This window comes from Moschus berezovskii, chromosome X, assembly GCF_049115385.1.
Source record: "Moschus berezovskii isolate FMDL1 chromosome X, NW_MosBer_1.0, whole genome shotgun sequence".
Classification (NCBI taxonomy): domain Eukaryota; kingdom Metazoa; phylum Chordata; class Mammalia; order Artiodactyla; family Moschidae; genus Moschus; species Moschus berezovskii.
Window position 1 is genome coordinate 16116081 of NC_142488.1, and position 16536 is coordinate 16132616.

General features: G+C 44.4%; 1 non-coding gene and 1 pseudogene across 1 annotated transcript; one reads left to right on the forward strand and one right to left on the reverse strand.

Annotated features, from left to right (window-relative positions):
- Positions 1–16536, reverse strand: part of LOC148773230 (protein cornichon homolog 1 pseudogene) — a 139708-nt pseudogene that overhangs the window by 89115 nt on the left and 34057 nt on the right.
- Positions 2505–2612, forward strand: LOC129535293 (U6 spliceosomal RNA). The gene has a single exon (XR_008681571.1). It is a non-coding gene; the product is annotated as a U6 spliceosomal RNA (small nuclear RNA).

Sequence of the window (16536 nt, forward strand, 5' to 3'; positions counted from 1 at the left end):
CAGTCCTGGGTGTTCATTAGAAGGACTGATGTTGAAGCTGAAACTCCAATACTTTGGCCACCTCATGCGAAGAGCTGACTCATTGAAATAGGCCCTGATGCTGCTCCCAGCATCAGGGAGAAGGGGCTGACAGAGGATGAGATGGCTGGATGGCATCACCAACTCGATGGACATGAGTCTGAGTAAACTCCGGGAGTTGGTGATGAACAGGGAGGCCTGGCATGCTGTGATTCATGGGGTTGCAAAGAGTCGGACATGACTGAGCAACTGAACTGAACTGAACTGATGGACTCTAGAAAGATGGTACCTACGATCCTATGTGCAGGGCAGCAAAGGAGCACGCACGCTAAGTAGCTTCAGTCGTATCCGACTCTGTGTGACCCTAGGGACTGTAGCTTACCAGGCTTCTCTGTCCATGGGACTCTCCAGGCAAGAATACTGTAGTGGATTGCCATTCCCTCCTCCAGGGGAGCTTCCTGACCCAGGGATCATACCTGTATCTCTTATGTCTCCTGCCTTGGCAGGCACATTCTTTACCACTAGCGCCACCTGGATCCTATGTACAGGGCAGCAAACGAGGCACAGAAGTCAAGAACAGACTTTTGGACTCAGTGGGAGGAGAGGGTGGAATGACTTGAAAGATCAGCTCTGAGGCAGATACATTACCATATGTAAAATAGATAGCCTGTGGGAGTCAGATGTATGAAGAAGGACATCCAAAGCAGGTGCTCTGGGACAACCTAGAGGGATAGGGTAGGGATGGGGTAGGGATGGGGTAGGGAGGATGGGGGGGACACATGTATACCTATGGCCCATTTATGTTCATGTATGGCAGAAACCATCACAATATTGTAGAGTAATTATCCTACAATAAAATAAATTAAAAAAAAAACTGTGCAGGAACAAAGATCCAGTGCCGTCATAAAAAAATAGATAAATCATATCTTAAAAACTTAAAAACCTAAAATGAAAATAGAAATGTTGCAGTTGTTGCTATTAGTTTTACATGAGAGTCTTCATGCTTAATTGTATGTTACATGCTAAAATCAAAGGATAAAATAAGATTTTATACACAGCGTATAAGTACCCTAACCGATTGCACCACTGGAGCTCCTATACACAGCATAAAAATACAGATAGGCTACAGTTTTATGGATCCATCCGTGGGTGAAATGTTCTGCCTTTGTAAACTACACAGGTAACTGAAGTGCTATTCCTTTTTTTTTCTTTTCTCTTTTTGGCTGCACTGTGGGGCTTGCAGGATCTCACTTCCCTGACCAGCGATTGAACTTGGGGCCACAGCAGTGAAAGCCCAGAATCGTAACCACTAGGTCATCAGGGAATTCCCTGAAGTTTTTTTCTTTGAAAGGGCAAAATAAGTTTAACCTGTTTGATGGAAAATTTTTCAGTATTTATTATATGCTTGGGGGTCAGCCGACAAGTGATACTGTGCATCAACATACATGAGCTTCACGAAAGGGAGCTTCATAAAAGGAAACAGAATTAAGGGGTTGGATATGCAGGGTCTCAGCCCCCACCCCCAGACCTGCTGGCTCAGGGTCTTGCATGGTACCGAGACCCCCGGGATTTAGAATGGACCTCACGAGCTGAGAGAAGGAACTGGCAACCCACTCCAGTGTTCTTGCCTAGGAAATCGCAGGGACAGAGGAGCCTGGTGGGCTACAGTCCATGGGGTCGCAGAGTCGGACACGACTGAGCGAGCACGCGGGGGTTGACGGCGCTGCACCAATGCACCGATGCGCTCAGGGCAACAGAACTTTCTGGTGCCTTTTACTCTTCCTGTAGCATCCTCAGCTGACACTGACTCTCTAGTTGCAAGTGCCTCTGGTTGTCACCCGTTGCCCACTCCCCTTTCCACAGGCCCAAATTAAGAGGATCCAAGTTCCCAGGGGGACAATGAATAATCCTGCTAAATCAGGTATTCTCACAGCACTTTTCAGAATGTGCGCTCCACCAAGCACAGAGGGAAGGCCTTCTGAGAACCACGTTACATGTTCACGAGCTTTCTCTGAGGTTCTCCGGCGGCATCTAAGGGCTGATGTGCCCACCCTGAAGGCTGTGAGGGCTGGGTGGATGAAGATGTGTTTATGCACATAAACCTAAATAAAAATAATTTAAAAGGTAAATAGAGCATCGAACCATACTAAATCTTTAAAGCCTATTTTAGCTGCATGGAGTCAATATTACACCAAAATTAACAATATCCATCTAGTTTGCGTTACAGCAGTTGATGGCAATAAGTCAATCCTCAGCTACCTTGCCAGTCTCAGGAGGTTGTGTGCCGCTACCATGCACTCGTCACAGTGGCAGAGTCTCCTACACGCAGAAGTGCTAACTTACACAAAGTGACAAGCCTCAATGTGTCATATCTGAAAATTAAAAAAGCTTATCTTTTAGGAAATAAGGCAGGTATTTGTACTCATTGTGCATTCAGATGCCCCATTATAACCAAGTTGGTTTTGCACAATCAAAATAATGTTACAGTGCTAGAAGCTTCAATAGCACGTAGACTAAAACTCGAATGATACAGAGATTAGCACGGCCCCTGCACAAGGATGACACACAAATTCAGAGAGGTGTTCCGTATTTTTTACAATTTTGAGAATTAAAAAATAACAATATTATGAGTAGGATTCACGGAATATTTTTAAAGTTTACCAGAAAAAACAAGATTACATCCAACTTGCAATTTTTTATTTGCCTTCTTGACTGCTTTAGGTATTAAAAAATAGGTCTCTGCATGTGCTTCTATACTGTGAATTATTTGGTAGGTTGCTCTTTCTGGTAGATTTTCCTACCATTTCAAAGTAAAGGTACACAGCTTTCAACCCTGAAATCAGGTGGATTCAATTTTAACAAATTATTTTTGAGTTTTAAAAAGTATGTGGTAGAAATTTGGATATAGTTATATAATCAATTATTTTCATTTGAAGAAGACAATCTTAATGAATGATTAGTTCATGAAAGTATCCAACTATGTTGATAAGAAGATAATAAAATTACAAAATGCATGCTACAGTGCCCCCAAAGATGCCTGGAAGACTAGTAAGTCGTGGCAGAGGACATGTATATTCATGAAGCTTTAACTTCATGCAGTTATGCATTTCTCACAAATCACTTTGATTATGTGATCTTCACACTGAGGGATTTGTTTAGATAAAGCCATTTATGATTTCAGTTGTGAAACTACAATATTTTATAGCATTTATTCAGTGCATCCTGATTTCTTTAAGGTTTAAATGTTACCATTTTTCCTGAAAACTAAAAATTCTCTTCTGGTATAGAGGACCTCTCAGCTCCTGTTGTTAGAATTGAAACGGCCCTGAGATAGTCTTGAGTTTTAAGAACACATCTTACTTTCACTGTCGATTTCTCAAATTCAGTAACCTGCCCTTCATTATAAAAGATCACCTTAAACCATTCACCACCATTTTGGCGGGTCGGGGGGTGCTTCACTCAGCTTGTAGGATCTTAGTTCCCCCAGCAGGGCTTGAACCCACTCTCTCAGCAGTGAAAGCACAGAACCCTAACCACCAGAGAAGTCCCTCCACACTGTCTTTTACTCTAAATATGTTGTAGGATTTTCCCCTCCTCCAGTCGTGATGATATATATTGTCCCATCTTGTTCTTTTCTGATAACCATGATGAGCAATGACTATGTTTTTGAAGGCTAAAGCTAAAACTCAGCAAGACTAAGCAGCCCATGTAAGAATTAAGCCTGTTCTCAATACCGCTTTGAGGGGGAAGGTGTGGGTGGGGGGCGCTATATAGTGCATCCGTGTGTGCTCAGTTGTGTCCGACTCCTTGCCACCCCATATAGACATTGGACCAATTCATAATAATGGAGGGCCTTGGTGACTACGACTCAAATATCCACGTTATAATCACAATAATAGTCATTCAGTTCAGTTCACTTCAGTTCAGTCGCTCAGTCGTGTCCGACTCTTTGCGACCCCATGAATCACAGCACGCCAGGCCTCCCTGTCCATCACCAACTCCCGGAGTTCACTCAAACTCACATCCATTGAGTCGGTGATGCCATCCAGCCATCTCATTCTCTGTCGTCCCCTTCTCCTCCTGCCCTCAATCCCTCCCAGCATCAGAGTCTTTTCCAGTGAGTCAACTCGTCGCATGAGGTGGCCAAAGTATTGGAGCTTCAACTTTAGCATCAGTCTTTCCAATGAACACCCAGGACTGAGCTCCTTTAGAATAGACTGGTTGGATCTCCTTGCAGTCCAAGGGACTCTCAAGAGTCTTCTCCAACACCACAGTTCAAAAGCATCAATTCTTTGGCGATCAGGAAAACCAGAATATTCTCCACCATTACTGCACTCCAGCAATGCAAAAATCCAGATACAGCAAAATGGCCAGTTTTGCTGGACAGTTTTCACTCTGTCATGGCGACTTCCTGCAGAGTATAAATGTGATGTGAGGACTGAGCTAAATCCTATGCCTCTGCCAAATGAATGTGCCACGAAAATACTATGTTAATGCCGCTGTGTGCTTCTTTACTCACATTAACAGAAGACATGCTTATGAAATTAAAGCATGAAAATAGACACTCTCCAGAATCAGGACAACGCACAAAAGTAACTGCATAACAAGAACACGGGATGGATTCCGGTCCAAATATTGCCATGCTGTTATAAACGGGCTAAACCAGTGAGCTGCTTAGCCGAGAACGGTGACTCTGCACTCGAGACCCACTGAAGAGCTTTAAAAATGCTGATGCCCAATCCCCACACACAGAGAGAAAAATTTAATTGGCCCAGGGTGGGGTCCTGGGCATAGGATTTTTAGACTCTCCCCGACTCCTTTGGTGGACCGCCACGATTGTGAAGCACTGGGCCCTGAACAAAGAGGCCCCAGGGAAAGTCAGACTTCTTTGGGCAAGATATTCCAGTAGGGGGCGCTCAGCTGAGTCCAGGTTTCTTAACGTCCATCCGTGTCCCATGCGTTAACCGATTTTCAGAGAGGCCTTTCTAACATAGATACTACTCTAATTGTTTTCAAAGTTTTTAAAAATTGTCTAAAAGTAACAGGAATTCCCTGACGGTCCAGTGGTTGGGACTCCACTGCAGGGGCAGAGGCTCAGTCCCTGAATGGGGAACTAAGGTCTCCCAAACCCTATAGTGTGGCCAAAAAATAAAAATTATAATGATAATAAAATCTTACAGTATCTTCGGATTTCAGGTTGAATATGGCAGATTAAATATATCCACTTATCTCTACTCTATCCACAAAACCCCACTAAATGACAGGAAAGGAATCAAAAGACAAGCTATGTTCTTATTGACAAAGCAGGAGAGCAGGTAACGGCAGCCAAGTGGGGACAAGGACATTTTAATGCTTCAGGACCCTGGAAAGCTCAGGAGTTCTAAGCTGTCTCTGAAGGTTGAGGAAAAATGGATATCAGAGAGGGCATGTAGCCTCTCTGCTACAGTTTAAAACAAAACGAAGAAAGCAGTATAAGCATCTTATGAGTTATAGAAGCAAACAGATGAAACTGCTAACGATTTAAAATGGTTGTTTCTGGGAAGTGGGAACTGGGATCAGAAAAAGCATTTCTGGGTTTTGGTCTTCTGAGGGCCTTGTGTCCTTTGGCCTTGAAAATTAAATTCTGAAAGCAATTATCCTTCAATTAAAAAATAAATTTAAAAAAACAAAGAAAATATTAACTATATACAAATAGAATTTTTTTAAAAAGTTGCTTTTGAAACGTGTTTGTGAGTAAAGGTATGTAAATACTGTAGATAAGAATGAAAAATCGTAAAATCTTTCCGTGTGAAAGGTGGGTAATATGGATCAAAAATTTCAATGTGTGGAACATTGAGTCCATCATTTTCACTCCTGGAATTTGTCTTGAGGAAGTAATTGGGCAACCCCTGCTTTGAGAATAAAATAGAAAAATTGAAAACTATCTACACTCCCTACACTAGAATTTTGATTTGAACTAGTGATGCCTCTTCCAAACAGTGAAACTGTATGCAAATATTTTAAATGATGGATTGCACACGTCCCAGACGGTCAAAAATTCTAAAAGCTTGAAAACAACAAGAGTGCTGGGCATGTGAAACAGCGAAATGTTGATATAGTGCTGTTGAGTGTGCACTGGTACAGTCTTTGGAGAGAAAGCAAAAATTGGCATCACATATATGAAAAGTTAAATATACACGTTGATCAGCAATTCTCATAGGGAGTCTAAAATGATCCCATGAAGTATACACTGTATGGAATTCTCCAGGCCAGAATTCTGGAGTAGGTAGCTGTTCTCTTCTCCAGGGGATCTTCGCGACCCAGGAATCGAACCCAGGTCTCCTGCATGGAAGGTGGAATCTTTACCAGCTGAGCTACCAGGGAAGCATGAGACCTTCTATGGATTTTTACAAATATCACATCCTGGGGTGGGAAGGGGGAGAACAGAAGGAACACATCTACCTACATAGGTTTACTAACTACCTCCATAAGTTTATGAACCAAGAAAACGAACCTATATGAACAATGCAACTATGAAAGTGGACTACCACTACATCCAGTAGTAATGACTGTGGATTAGACAAAAAAGGTGGCTCACATGGTAAACAATTCGCCTGCAATGCAGGAGACTCGGGTTTGACCTCTGGGTCGGGAAGAGTCCCTGGAGAAGGGAATGGAAACTCACTCCAGTATTCTGGCCTGGAGAATTTCACGGATAGACGAGCCTGGCGGGTTACACAGTCCATAGGATGGCTAACCGTTCCAGGGGACTGAGTGACTGATATTACAAAGCACAGCCCAAAAGACAATTACACCCGCGACAGAAACGTGGGATCACCCAAAAAGAGTTCTTTTCCCAGGTGGCTCTCTCTGAAAGTCACTCAGTCGTGTCTGACCAGAGTCTGTCTGGCTCCTCTGTCCATGGGATTCCCCAGGCAAGAATACTGCAGTGGGTAACCATTCCCTTCTCCAGGAGACCCTTGCCCAGGCACTGAGCCTGGGTCTGCCACATTGAAAGCAGGTTCTCTGTGTCATCAGTTCAGTCGCTTAGTCGTGTCCGACCCCATGGACCACAGCATGCCAGGCCTCCCTGTCCATCACCAACTCATGTGTGTCGAGTCTGTGATGTCATCCAGCCGTCTCATCCTCTGTCATACCCTTTTCCTCCTGCCTCCATCCCTCCCAGCATAAGGAGGGAAAAAAAAATTCCTGTCTGCCAATATCCGAGACCCGGGTTCCGTCACAGGGAGTGAAAATTCTGGCTGATTTGTTTGTTCAGCCGTGTCCAATCGGCCAACCTGTCTTCGCTTGGAAAACCCCACTGTGATTTTATGAATATTGGGCTTCCCTTGTGTCTCAGCGGGAAAAGAATTCGCCTATAATGCGTGAAATCTGCGTCTGATCCTTGGGTGGGGAAGATTCTAGCAAAACGGGAATGCTAACCAATCCAGTATTCTGGTCTGGAAAACCCCGTGGACTGCATAGTACATGGGGTCTGAAAGAGTCAGACTCGACTGACTTTCACTAACAACTCACCAAAGACCAAACTCGAAATCTGATGGGGTAAACACAGAAAGCTTCAGAAATTTAAAAAAAAAAGATCACATGAAGTCAGTCATTTTCCAAGTTCTACTTTTCAACACAAAATTATTGGCCTTGTTTAGCTCCACAAGACCTCCAAAAATTAGTGGGTTAAGTCTTTTGTTGGTTCTGGTTGACTCAGCCTGCACGGAAATACCGGAGACTAAGGTCCAGCAGAACCAAGCTGGAGAGCAAGGAGGCCTGACGATAGCTGGGCACAGACCGTTAAGAGGACGGGCACTCCTAATACACTGAGGATGAGAGAAAAAAAAAAACAGTAAGACACGGTGAAAAGGTTGTGGCCGATCTTTTCACATCAGTGGACAAAGTCTCATTCATCGAAATGCTATGTTTAAAGGAAATCTACGATAAATTCAAATAATACATTGAACACACTGCCCGCAGTGCATGCTGGTTATGCAAATGAACGCTGAGTCCCCGCCCCTGAGATTCTCGCCTCTCCCCACCCCGGCTCCCGCAAAGCCCGCTTCCAGTCTGTTGTCCCCAGGACCCTGGCTCCATGTTTTCTCCCCCTCGACACTCTGGGTCTGATTTCTTTTGAATAAGGCTTTTCTTGACGCCTTAAGATAATGATGTATGGGCTATGCATTTGACACTGAGAAGGTTCACTATAATGTCAAGTGAAATACAGTGCCGAACCTATGCAGTGTTGCCCAGACTATTTGTGACCCCATGGATTGTAGCCCTCCAGGCTCCACTGTCCATGGAATTCTCCAGGCAAGAATACTGCAGTGGGTAGACATTCCCTTCTCAAGCTTACCCAGGGTTGAAACTGAGTCTCCCTCATTGTAAGCACACTGGATTCCCTTATCAGTAAAAAAAAAAAAAAAAAGAAAAAAGCTGTATGCCAATATAGGAAGACTTTTTTCCACCCATGGGTTGTGATAATTGTGCAGATCATTTGCTGAGTCTTATCCGACCCACCATCCTGTCACCGAAACCTGTGCTTGCTCAAACTCACGTCCGTTCAGTTGGTGATGCCATCTAATTGCTTTTTCAATGTCGTCCCTTTGTCCCCCTGCTTTCAATCTTTCCAGCACCAAAAAAAAAAAAAAAAACAACCCAAAAAAAACCCTTGGAAAAATCCCATTCAGTGTTATGGGAAGCTGACCAAAGATTCCCATACAAGATGGTGGAGTAGAAGAACATGCCCTCATTTTCTCCTGGGAGAAGTCCAAAATTACAACTCAGTGCGGAACAACCAAGGAGAATGTTAGATCCCACCACAAAAAGATACCCCACGTCCAAGGGCAAAGGAGAAGCCCCAGAAAGATGGTAGGAGGGGCGAAATTTCTTTTCAAGTCAAATCCCATACCCGCCCATGACGCTTGGAGGGCTCAAAGAAAACCTGTGCACACCAGGGCTCAGAGATCCCACAGAGACTGATCCAGAACTGTGTTTCAGTGTCTCCTGTGGAGGGACGGTGGGTCAGCAGTGGCCTGCCACAGGAGCAGGGGCTCTGGGTGTGGGAGCCCTAGTCACACACCCTGTGGCATAAGCCATCTTGGAGGAGGTCACTATTAACCCCAACCGTAGAGCTCTGAGCAGACGACCCACAAATTGCAGAATGATCATACCAAAGAAATTCTCCCACTGTTAAGGAAGTTCTGGGACCCGCAACAGATTTACCAACCTGGGAATCTGGCAAGGGAACTGAGAACCCCCAAGGAATTTGACTGTGGAGGCCAGTGGGATTTGATTACAGAACTTACACAGGACTGGGGAAACAGACTCTTGGAGGGCACAAACAAAACCTTGTGTGCACCAGGATCCGGGAGAAAGGAGCAGGGACTCCACAGGTGACTGACCCAGACTTGCCTGTGAGTGTCCAGGAGTCCCTGGCAGAGGCGTGTGTTGGCAGTGTACTGCTGCAGGGTCGGGGGCACTGAGTGCAGCAGTGCCTGCCTGGGACCTTTGAAGGAGGTGGCCATTATCTTCATTACCTCCACCTCCACCTTAGTTTGGTCTCAGGTCAAACAACAGGGAGGGAAGACAGCCCCGCCCATCAACAGAAAATTGGTTTAAACATTTTTGAGCATGATCCCGCCCATCAAAACAAGACCCAGTTTCCCCACAGTCTCTCCCAACAGGATGCTTCCATAAGCTTCTTATCCTTATCTGTCAGAGGGCAGTTCAGTTCAGTCGCTCATTCGTGTCCGACTCTCCGCGACCCCAAGAATCACAGCATGCCAGGCCTCCCTGTCCATCACCAACTCCTGGAGTTCACTGAAACTCATGTCCATTGAGTCGGTGATGCCATCCAGCCATCTCATTCTCCGTTGTCCCCTTCTCCTCCCGCCCCCAACCCTTTGCAGCATCAGAGTCTTTTCCAGTGAGTCAACTCGTCGCATGAGGTGGCCAAAGTATTGCAGTTTCAGCTTTAGCATCAGTCCTTCCAATGAACACCCAGGATCGATCTCCCTTAGAATGGACTGGTTGGATCTCCTGCGGTACAAGGGACTCTCAAGAGTCTTCTCCAACACCACAGTTCAAAAGCATCAATTTTTCGGCGATCAGCTTTCTTCACAGTCCAACTCTCACATCCATACATGACCACGGGAAAAACCATAGCCTTGACTAGACGGACCTTTGTTGGCAAAGTAATGTCTCTGCTTTTTAATATATTATCAAGATTGAGCATAACTTTCCTTCCGAGGAGTAAGCGTCTTTTAATTTCCTGGCTGCAATCAGCATCTGCAGTGATTTTGGAGCCCCAAAAAATAAAGTCTGACACTGTTTCCACTGTTTTTCCATCTATTTCCCATGAAGTGATGGGACCAGATGCCATGATCTTTGTTTTCTGAATGTTGAGCTTCAAGCCAACCTTTTCACTCTCCTCTTTTACTTTCATCAAGAGGCTTTTGAGTTCCTCTTCACTTTCTGCCATAAGGGTAGTGTCATCTGCATATCTGAGGTTATTGATATTTCTCCCAGCAATCTTGATTCCAGCTTGTGCTTCTTCCAGCCCAGCGTTCCTCATGATGTACTCTGCATGTAAGTTAAATAAGCAAGGTGACAATATACAGTCTTGACGCACTCCCTTTCCTATTTGGAACCAGTCTGTTGTTCCATGTACAGTTCTGACTGTTGCTTCCTGACCTGCATACAGGTTTATCAAGAGGCAGGTCAGGTGGTCTGGTATTCCCATCTCTTTCAGAATTTTCCACAGTTTATTGTGATCCACAGTCAAAGACTTTGACTCAGATGACCATTATATCTACTACTGTGGGCAGGAATCCCTTAGAAGAAATTGAGTACCCATCATGGTCAACAAAAGAGTCTGAAATGCAGTACTTGGATGCAATCTTAAAAATGACAGAGTGATTTCTGTTCGTTTCCAAGGCAAACCATTCAATATTAGAGTAATCCAAGTCTATGCCCCAACCAGTAACGCTGAAGAAGCCGATGTTGAACAGTTCTATGAAGACCTACAAGACCTTTTAGAACTAACATCCAAAAAAGATGTCCTTTTCATTATAGGGGACTGGAATGCAAAAGTAGGAAGTCAAGAGACACCTGAAGTAACAGGCAAATTTGGCTTTGGAGCACGGAATGAAGCAGGGCAAAGGCTAATAGAGTTTTGCCAGGAGAACACACTGGTCATAGCAAACACCCTCTTCCAACAACACACAAGAAGACTCTATACATGGACATCACCAGATGGTCAACACCGAAATCAGACTGATTATATTCTTTGCAGCCAAAGATGGAGAAGCTGTATACAGTTAGCAAAAATGAGACCAGTAGCTAACTGTGGCTCAGATCATGAACTCTTTATTGCCAAATTCAGACTTAAATTGAAGAAAGTAGGGAAAACCACTAGACCATTCAGGTATGACCTAAATCAAATCCCTTATGATTATGCAGTAGAAGTGAGAAATAGATTTAAGGGACTAATCTGATAGAGTGCCTGATGAACTCTGGACGGAGGTTCGTGACATTGTACAGGAGACAGGGACCAAGACCATCCCTGTGGAAAGGAAATGCAAAAGAGCAAAATGGCTGTCTGAAGAGGCCTTACAAATAGCTGTGAAAAGAAGAGAAGTGAAAAGCAAAGGAGAAAAGGAAAGATATAAGCATCTGAATGCAGAGTTCTAATGAATAGCAAGAAGAGATAATAAAACCTTCCTCAGCGATCAATGCAAAGAAATAGAGGAAAACAACAGAATAGGAAAAACAAGAGATCTCTTAGACATACGAAGGGAACATTTCATGCAAAGATGGGCTCGATGCAGGACAGAAATGGTATGGACCTAACAGAAGCAGAAGATATTAAGAAGAGGTGGCAAGAATACACAGAAGAACTGTACAAAAAAGATCTTCACGACCAAGATAATCACGATGACATGATCACTCACCTGAAGCCAGACATCTTGGAATGTGAAGTCAAGTGGGCCTTAGAAAGCATCACTATGAACAAAGCTCATGGAGGTGATGGAACGCCAGGTGAGTTATTTCAAATCCTGAAAGATGATGCTGTGAAAGTGCTGCACTCAATATGCTAGCAAATTTGGAAAACTCAGCAGTGGACACAGGACTGGAAAAGGTCAGTTTTCATTCCAATTCCAAAGAAAGGCAATGCCAAAGAATGCTCAAACTACCGCACAATTGCACTCATTTCACACGCTAGTAAAGTCATGCTCAAAATTCTCCAAGGCATGCTTCAGCAATATGTGAACCGTAAACTTCTAGAGGTTCAAGCTGGTTTTAGAAAAGGCAGAGGAATCAGAGATCAAATTGCCAACATCTGCTGGATCACGGGAAAAGCAAGAGAGTTCCAGAAAAACATCCATTTCTGCTTCATTGACTATGCCAAAGCCTTTGACTGTGTGGATCACAATAAACTGTGGAACATTCTGAAAGAAATGGGAATACCAGACCACCTGACCTGCCTCCTGAGAAACTTGTATGAGGGTCAGGAAGCAACAGTTAGAACTGGACATGGAACAACCGACTGGTTCCAAATAGGAAAAGGAGTACGTCAAGGTTGTATATTGTCACCCTACTTATTTAACTTATATGCAGAGTACATCATGAGGAACGCTGGGCTGGATAAAACACAAGCTGGAATCAAGATTGCCGGGAGAAATATCAATAACCTCAGATATGCAGATGACACCACCCTTATGGCAGAAAGTGAAGAGGAACTCAAAAGCCTCTTGATGAAAGTGAAAGAGGAGAGTGAAAAGGTTGGCTTGAAGCTCAACATTGAAAAAAAAAAAAGATCATGGCATCTGGTCCCATCACTTCATGGGAAATAGATGGGGAAAAAGTGGAAACAGTGTCAGATTTTATTTTTTTGGGCTCAAAAGTCACTGCAGATGGTGATTGCAGCCAGGAAATTAAAAGACGCTTACTCCTTGGAAGGAAAGTTATGAGCAACCTAGACAGCATATTAAAAAGCAGAGACATTACTTTGCCAACTAAGGTCTGTCTAGTCAAGACTATGGTTTTTTCCGTGGTCATGTATGGATGTGAGAGTTGGACTGTGAAGAAAGCTGATCGCCGAAGAATTGATGCTTTTGAACTGTGGTGCTGGAGAAGACTCTTGAGAGTCCCTTGGCCTGCAAGATGATCCAACCAGTCCATTCTAAAGGAGATCAATCCTGGGTGTTCATTGGAAGGATTGATGCTAAAGCTGAAACTGCAATACTTTGGCCACCTCATGCGACGAGTTGACTCACTGGAAAACTCTGATGCTGGGAGGGATTGGGGGCTGGAGGAGAAGGGGACGACAGAGAATGAGATGGCTGGATGGCATCATCGACTCGATGGACATGAGTTTGAGTGAACTCCGGGACTTTGCGTTTGGACAGGGAGGCCTGGTATACTGTGATTCATGGGGTTGCAAAGAGTCAGACACGACTGAACGGCTGAACTGAAGTGAAGTGAACTGAGATAGCATATTAAGAAGTAGAGACATTACTTTGGCAACATAGGTACGTCTAGTCAAGGATACGGTTTTTCCAGTGGTCCTGTGTGGATGTGAGAGTTGGACTGTGAAGAAACCTGATCACCGAAGAATTGATGCTTTTGAACTCTGGTGTTGGAGAAGACTCTTGAGAGTCCCTTGGACTGCAAGGAGATCCAACCAGTCCATCCTAAAGGAGATCAGTCCTGGGTGTTCATTGGAAGGACTGATGCTAAAGCTGAAACTCCAATACTTTGGCCACCTCATGCGAAGAGTTGACTCACTGGAAAAGACTCTGATGCTGGGAGAGATTGGGGGCAGGAGGAGAAGGGGACGACAGAGAATGAGATGGCTGGATGGCATCACCGACTAGAAGGACCACAGCCTTGTCTAACTCAATGAAACTATGAGCCATGCCGTGTTCAGTTCAGTTCAGTTCAGTCCAGTTGCTGAGTCGTGTCTGACTTTTTGCAACCCCATGGTCTGCAGCACGCCTGGGTCCCTGTTCATCACCAACTCCTGGAACTTGCTCAGAGTCATGTACATCGAGGCGGTGATCAGGGTCTTCTCCACTGAGTCAGTTCTTGGCATTAGGTGGCCAAAGTAGGTAGGCAAATGTTGAGTTTTAACCCAATTTTTGGCTCTCCTCTTTCACTTTCATCAGGAGTCTCTTTCGTTCTTTGCTTTCTGCCATAAGGGTGGTGTCATCTGCATATCTGAGGTTATTGATGTTTCTCCCGGTCATCTTGATCACAGCCTGTGCTTCATCCAGCATGGCATTTTGCATGTCGTACTCTGCATAAAAGTTAAACAAGCAGGGTGACAATATGCATCCTTGACGTTCTCCTTTCCTGCTTTGGAACCAGTCTGTTGTTCCATACCCGGTTCTAACCATTGATTCTTGACCTTCATACAGATTTCTCTGGGGGTGGGTCAGGTTGATTGGTCAGTAAGATTTTTGGTCTTTGGTCAGTAAGGGTCTCATAATCGTGAATAGATTTTCCAGGAGATGTTTCTGTTGCCGCGAAATCCAAGACAGGAGGAGAAAGGGACTACTTTGGGTAAGATGATTAGATAGCATCACCATCTTGGTAGGCATGAGTTTGAGCATGCCCCGGGAGTTAGTGATGGACAGGAAAGCCGGTCAGACAGAACAGAGCAAATGAACTGGACAATTTTCCAGACTCGGGGTAGGAACCAGGCCCACCTATTTTGGCAGTCAGTTTTTTTTTCTTTTTTTTTTTTTTTAAACAGTGATTAGAGTCACTCCAATGGCCTAGACAGTAAAGAGTCCATTTACAAAGCGGGAGACCCAGGTTCAATCCTGGGGAAGCATCTCCTGGAGAAAGGAATGGCTACCCACTGCGGTATTCTTGCCTGGAGAATTCCATGGATAGAGGAGCCTGGAGGGCTGTAGTCTCAGCATGACTGAGTGGGTTCGGCACTCTGTTTCATGTGACATTATAGTGAACCTTCTCTGTGTCAAATGAAGCACTCCTATATAATTTTCTTAAGCCATCAAGAAAATCCTTTATTCGAAATAAATCAGACGCAGACTGTCGAGAAGACCTGGAGTCAGGGGCCTGGGATCAAAGAACTGGAAGCGGGCTTGGCAGGAGCTGGGACGGGCAAGGTGCGAATCTTGGGGGCAAGGACTCAGCGTTCATTTGCATAACCAGAATGCACTGCGTGCAGTTTGTTCAATATATTATTTGAATTTATCATAGATTTCCTTTAAACATAGTATTTCGAAGAATCAGACTTCGTCCACTAACATTATAAGATCTGCCACAACCTTTTCACCGTGTCTTACTGTTTTTTTAAATTCTCATCCTCAGTGTGTTAGGAGTGCGCTTCCTCCCAACGGTCCGTGCCCCCCCACGGTCCGGTACCCATGCTCCTTAGCTTGGTTCTGTTTGATCTTAGCCTCCGGTGTTTCCGTGCAGGCTAAGTCAACCAGAACCGAGAAGAGACTCCACCGACTAATTTTTGGAGGTCTTGTGAGGCTGAACAAGACCAATAACTTTGTGTTGAAAAGTAGAACTTGGAAAATAACTGATTTTGAGTGATTTTTTTTAGACTTTTGAAGCTTTCTGTGTTTACCATATCAGATTTCGAGTTTAGTCTCTGGTAGGTTGAAAGTGAAAGTCAGTTAGTCGTGTCTGACTTTTTGCGCCCCCATGTACTATGCAGTCCATGGAGTTTTCCAGACCAGAATACTGGAGTTGGTTAGCTTTCTTTCTGCTGGGATTTTCCCAACCCAGGGATGGAAGCTAGGTCTCCCCCATTGTAGGCGAATTGTTTTCCAGCTGCGACACAAGGGAAGTCCAATATCGGTAACCACAGTGGGTTTTTTCAAGCGAAGACAGGATGGCTGATTGGACGCTTTGAGCAAATAAACCAGCCAGATTTTTCGCTCCCCGCGGACGGAACCTGCAAGGCTCGTCTATCCATGAAATTCTCCAGGCCAGAATAGTGGAGTGAGTTTCCATTCCCTTCTCCAGGGACTCTTTCCGACCTAGAGGTCAAACCCGAGCCTTCTGCATTGCAGGCGAAATGTTTACCATGTGAGCCACCTTTTTTGTCTAATCCACAGTCATTACTACTGGATTTAGTGGTAGTCCACTTTCATAGTTGCATTGTTCATATAGGTTCGTTTTCCTGATTCATAAACTTATGGAGGTAGTTAGTACACCCATGTAGGTAGATGTGTTCCTTCTGTTCTCTCCCTTCCCACCCCAGGATATAATATTTGTAAAAATCCATAGAAGGTCTCATGCTTCCCTGGTAGCTCAGCTGGTAAAGATTCCACCTTCCATGCAGGAGACCTGGGTTCGATTCCTGGGTCACGAAGATCCCCTGGAGAAGAGAACAGCTACCTACTCCAGTATTCTGGCCTGGAGAATTCCATGCAGTGTATAGTTCATGGGATCATTTTAGACTCCGTATGACAGTTGCTGATCAACGTGTATATTTAACTTTTCATATATGTGATGCCAATTTTTGCTTTTTCTCCAAAGACTGTA